Source organism: Leptonychotes weddellii, chromosome 2 (assembly GCF_054177405.1).
Source record: "Leptonychotes weddellii isolate Sample4059 chromosome 2, ASM5417740v2, whole genome shotgun sequence".
Taxonomy (NCBI): domain Eukaryota; kingdom Metazoa; phylum Chordata; class Mammalia; order Carnivora; family Phocidae; genus Leptonychotes; species Leptonychotes weddellii.
Genome location: NC_138370.1, coordinates 134617005 through 134622839, shown reverse-complemented (window position 1 = coordinate 134622839; position 5835 = coordinate 134617005). Strand labels below are relative to the sequence as shown.

Genomic DNA, 5835 nt, shown 5'->3' with positions numbered 1-5835 from the left:
AATTCTTCTTTAATTTCCTGGATGACCCATTCATCCTTTAGTAGGATGCTCTTTAACCTCCATGTATTTGAGTTCTATCCAGTTTTCCTCTTGTGATTGAGTTCTAGTTTCAAAGCCTTGAGGTCTGAAAATATGCAGGGAATGATCCCAGCCTTTGGGTATCAGTTGAGACCTGATCTGTGACCTTGGATGTGATCTATTCTGGAGGATGTTCCATGGGCACTAGAGAAGAATGTGTATTCTGTTGCTTTGGGATGGAATGTTCTGAATATATCTGTGAAGTCCATTTGGTCCAGTGTGACATTTAAAGCCTTGTTTCCTTGTTGATCTTTTGCTTAGATGATCTGTACATTTCAGTGAGGGTGCTGTAAAGTCCCCTACGATTATTGTATTGTTGTTGATGTGTTTATTTGATTTTGTTATTAATTGGCTTATATAATTGGCTGCTCCCATGTTAGGGGCTTAGATATTTACAATTGTTAGATCTTCTTGTTGGATAGACCCTTTAAGTAGGATACAGTGTCCTTCCTCATCTCTTATTCTAGTCTTTAGTTTAAAATCTAATTTTTCTGATATAAGGATTGCCACCCCAGCTTTCTTTTGATGTCCATTAGCATGGTAAATGGTTTTCCACTCCCTCACTTCCAATCTGGAGGTGTCTTTGGGTCTAAAATGAGTCTCTTGCAGACAGCATATCGATGGGTCTTGTTTTTTTCTTTCCTTTTTTTTTTTTTATACTGTGTCTTTCGATTGGGGCATTTAGCCCATTTACATTCAGGGTAACTATTGAAAGATATGAATTTAGTGCCATTGTATTGCCTGTAAGGTGACTGTTACTGTATATTGTTTCCATTCCTTTCTGGTCTATGTTACTTTTAGGCTCTTTCTTTGCTTAGACTACCCCTTTCAGTATTCTTGTAGGGATTGTTTGGTGTTTGCAAATTCTTTTAGTTTTTGTTTTTCTGGGAAGCTTTTTACCTATCCTTCTATTTTTAGTGACAGCCTAACTGGATTTAGTATTCTTGGCTGCATGTTTTTCTCATTTAGTGCTCTGAATATATCATGCCAGTCCTTTCTGGCCTGCCAGGTCTCTGTGGATAGGTCTGCTGCCAATCTAATGTTCTACCATTGTAGGTTACAGACCTCTTGTCCTGAGCTGCTTTCAGGATTTTCTCTTTGTCTCTGAGAGTTGTAAGTTTTACTATTAGATGTTGGGGTGTTAACCTATTTTTATTGATTTTGAGGGGGTTTCTCTTTGCCTCCTGGATTTTGATTCCTGTTTCCTTCCCCAATTTGGGGAAGTTCTCTGCTGTAATTTGCTCCAGTATACCTTGTGCCCCTCTCTCTTTCTTCTAATTCTGGGATCCCAATTATTCTAATGTTGTGTAGCTTTATGGTATCACCTATCTCTCAAATTCTCCCCTCCTGATCCAGTAGTTGTTTATCTCTCTTTTTCTCAGCTTCCTTATTCTTCATCATTTGGTCTTCTATATCACTCGTTCTCTCTTCTGCCTCATTTATCCTAGCAGTAGAGTCTCCATTTTTTATTGTACCCCATTAATAGCCTTTTTGATTTTGACTTGGTTAGATATTAGTTCTTTTATTTTTCCAGAAAGGGAATCTCTAGTATCGCCATGCTTTTTTCAAGTCCAGCTAGTATCTTTATAATTGTCATTCTGAACTCTAGTTCAAACATCTTACTAATGTCCATATTGATTAGGTCCCTGGCAGTCAGTACTGCCTCTTGTTCTTTTTTTTTTTGAGGTGAGTTTTCCATCTTGTCATTTTGTCCAGAGGAGAATAGATGAATGAGAGAACAAAATGCTAACAGGGGGGCGCCTGGGTGGCTCAGTTGGTTAAGCGACTGCCTTCAGCTCAGGTCATGATCCTGGAGTCCCGGGATCGAGTCCCGCATCGGGCTCCCTGCTCAGCGGGGAGTCTGCTTCTCCCTCTGACCCTCCCCCCCTCTCATGTGCTTTCTCTCATTCTCTCTCTCTCAAATAAATAAATAAAATCTTTAAAAAAAAAAATGCTAACAGGGTAACAATGACCCCAGGAAAATATGCACTAAACAAATCATAAGAGACCCAAAACCAGGGGGAAAAGAAAGGGAAAGAAAAATAAAAAGACAATTTTTTTTAGTGAATTGATCAGGGCCACACACTAGATTCTGGGTGTATTTTGGTCTGTTAGGAGAAACTGCATCCCAAAATTTTAAAGAAAGAAAAACTTATATATGTACAAAAATAAGGGTAAGTATGATGAAAGGATGGAATATGACTGTAAAGATGAAAATTATAAAAGATTTTATAAATGGAATTGATAAGATAAGAAGGTTAAAAAAAGAGAAAAAAATAAAAATTAAAATTAAAAGGGAGAGAATGTGATCAGGCAGGAGACTAGAACAAAGCCATATGCTAGAGATTTAGGGTATATTTTGGTCTGTTAGAAGAAACTGTATCCCAAAATTTTAAAGAGAGAACAACTTATATATATACCAAAATAAGGTTAACTACAATGAAGGGATAGAATATGACTCTAAAAATGAAAATTAAAAAAGATTTTAAAAAAAGAATCGATAGATAAGGTGTTGGTTGTAAAAGGGAGAAAGAAAAATTCAAAAAAATATAAAAAAAGAAAAAAAAAGAAAATTTAAAAAATTAACTTTGGAAGACTAAAGAATCATGGGGGAAAAAGCCATGAATTCTTTGTGCTGTATTCCCCTCGTGCTGGAGTTCTGCCTTTCTCATTGATCAGTAAACTTGGTCTTGGCTGGCTGTTCTTGCTGATCTTCTGGGGGAGGAGCCTGTTGCAGTGATTCTCAAATGTCTTTGCCCTAGCCAAAATTGCACTGCCCTTGTCAGGGGCCAGGCTAGGTCATCAGCTCGGGTTTGCTCTTGGTAGCTTTTCTTCCCTGCAAGCTTTCTGTAGAGCTTTGGAGGAGGAGAATGAAATTGGCGGCCTCCCAATCTATCCCCCAGAGTTGCTGAGAACTTGGGGCCCTACTCCTCAGTGAGCCCCCAGAGTAGAGCAGTCAGTCACTCCCGTCTCCCTGGTCTCTGGCCCCACTCTGTTCTCACCTGGCCTGTGACCAAGCATTCCTTCTCTGGCACACGACCCCGTGTGGAGTCTCCAAACCCAGCAGATTCCTGCGGTGGGCTCCCGCACTGCTCCTCCTGGGGGAGAAAGGGGAGTCACCCCGGACCTGCTGCTTGTTGGGTCTCTGCTGGAAGAGCAGTGGCCCAGCTCTTCCGTGGATCACAGTTTATGGCAACCCCGAGCTGACAGCCCTCCTCAGCTCTGTCTTTGCAGCCGGCTTCCCCACTCTGATACCTGGGAGCTCTGCCACACTCAGGTACCACTGGTCTTTCTGTGACCCTGAGGGTCCCGAGACCACACTGTCCCAGTGAGGGGTTCACCCCCCACTTAGCCACTGGAGCACCGTCCCTCAGCGGAACAGACTTCTAAAAGTTCTGATTTTGTGCTCCGCTGCTCTATCACTTGCCAGAAGCAGCCAATGGAGGCCCCCTCCCCCGCTGTCTATCTTCCCAAATATCACCTCAGATTCACTTCTCCGCACATCCTACCTTCCAGAAAGGAGGTCGCTTTTCTGTTCATAGAGTTGCTGCTATTCTTTTCTTCAATCTCCTGTTGAGTTTGTAGGTGTTCAGAATGGTTTGATCCCTATCTAGCTGAATTCCTGGGACCAGACAACATTTAGGTCTCCTACTCCTCTGCCATCTTGCTCCTCCTCCCCCTATAATATTCTTTTATAATCCCTTGTACTTCTGTGGTATTGGTTGTTATTTCTCCTAATTTCTGATTTTGTATATTTGGGTCTTTTGTATATTTTGTATATTTGGGTCTTTTCTCTCTCTGTTTCTCTCTCTCTCTCTCTCTTTAGGAGTCTGGCTAAAGATTTATCAACTCTTGATCCTTTCAAAGAAATACATCTTAGCTTCATTGATCTGTTCTATTGTTTCCTTAGTTTCTAGTTTACTTCTTCTCTAATCTTTGTTATTTCCTTCTATTGGTTTTGGGGTCTGTTTGTTCTTCTTTGCAAGTCTTTTAGGTGTGAGGTTAGATCATTTATTTGAGATTTTTCTTGCTTCTTGAGGTAGGCCTGCATTGCTATAATTTTCCCTCTTAGATCAACTTTTGCTGCAGCTGAAGGATGTTGAGCATTGTGTTTTCATTTTCATTGGTCTCCATGTATTTTTTATTTTCTCTTTGATTTCTTGGTTGACCCATTCATTGTTTAGTATTATTTAACCTCCACGTATTTGTGTTCTTTCCACATTTTTTCTTGTGGTTGATTTCTAGTTTCATAGCATTGTGTCATCCCTATGCAGGGGCCATGCTAAATCTCTGTATCATTCCAATTTTAGTATATGTGCTACCAAAGCAAGCAGTCTCATTTCTAACATCATGATTGGTAGAGATGCATGGAATGACTTCAGAATTTTTTAAATTTGTTGAGGCCTTTTTTGTGTCCTAATATGTGATCTACTCTAGAAAATGTTCTATGTGCCCTTTAAAAGATTGTGTATTCTGCTGGAATGTTCTAAATATTCTGTTAGATCCATCTGGCCCAATGTGTCTTTCAAAGCCACTATTTCCTTGTTTTGTTTTGTTTTTAAGTTTTTATTTAAATTCCAGTTAGTTAACATACTGTGCAATAATAGTTTCAGGTGTAACTATAGTGAACCCACACTTCCATACAACACTTAACGCTCATCACAACAAATACACTCCTTAATCCCCATCACCTATTTGACCCATCCCTCCACCCACCTCCTCTCCTGTAACCATCAGTTTGTTCTCTATAGTTAAGAGTCTATTTCTTGGTTTGTGCCTCTCTCTTTTATCCCCTTTGCTCATTTGTTCCGTTTCTTAAATTCCACATATAAGTGAAATCATATGGCATTTGCCTTTCTCTGACTGACTTATTTTGCTTAGCATAATATAGCATAATATTTTCTAGTCCAGCCATGTTGTTGCAAATGCCAAGATTGCATTCATTTTTATGGCTGAGTAATATTCTATTATATATTGATATATTATATATCGATATATATATGTATGTATATTATATAAAAGGATGTAAAGAATATATACCTCACATCTTTTTTATTCTTTACATTTTATTTTATGAATCTTTGACTGGATTTTTATAGCTATATTTATTTTACTGCTTTGGTTCTTCCTACTTTTCTTACTCCTATTTATGGTGTTTTATTTCCACTCAATACCCTTTAACATTTCTTGTAGGGCTGGTTTAGTGGTCATGAATTCCTTTAACTTTGTCTGGGAAACTATCTTTCCTATTCTGAATGACAGTTTGCTGGTAAGAGTATTCTTGGCTACAGTCTTTTTGTTTTGTTTTGTTTTGTTTTGTTTTTTTCTTTCAGCACTGTGAATATATCATGCCACTCCCTTCTGGCCTGTAGAGTATCTGCTGAAAATTCAATTGATAGCCTTATGGGGTTTCCTTATACAGAAGTTTTCCTTTCTCTTGCTTTCTTTCTCTTTTCCTTTCTCTTGCTGCTTTTAAAATTCTCTCTTTATCACTACTTTTTGTGATTTTACTTACTAGGTGTCTTGGTGTGGACCTCCTTGAGTTGGTTTTGTTAGGGGCTCTCTGTGCATCTTGGATCTGGATTTCTGTTTCCCCAGATTTGGGGAGTAGCTATTATTTCTTATATTTTTTATATATTTTTCTGCTCCCTTTTCTCTCTTCTTCTTCAGATCCCTACAATGGGAATGTTATTACCCTTGATGCTGTTGCTGAGTTCCCTAAGTCTCTTTTCACTTTTTAAGTTTTTTCTTTCTCTC

At 38.8% G+C, this 5835-nt stretch overlaps 1 pseudogene; it reads right to left on the bottom strand.

Annotated features, from left to right (window-relative positions):
* Positions 1–4307: 4307 nt before the first annotated feature.
* LOC115937310 (U6 spliceosomal RNA) lies at positions 4308–4408 on the bottom strand (annotated as a pseudogene).
* Positions 4409–5835: the final 1427 nt, after the last annotated feature.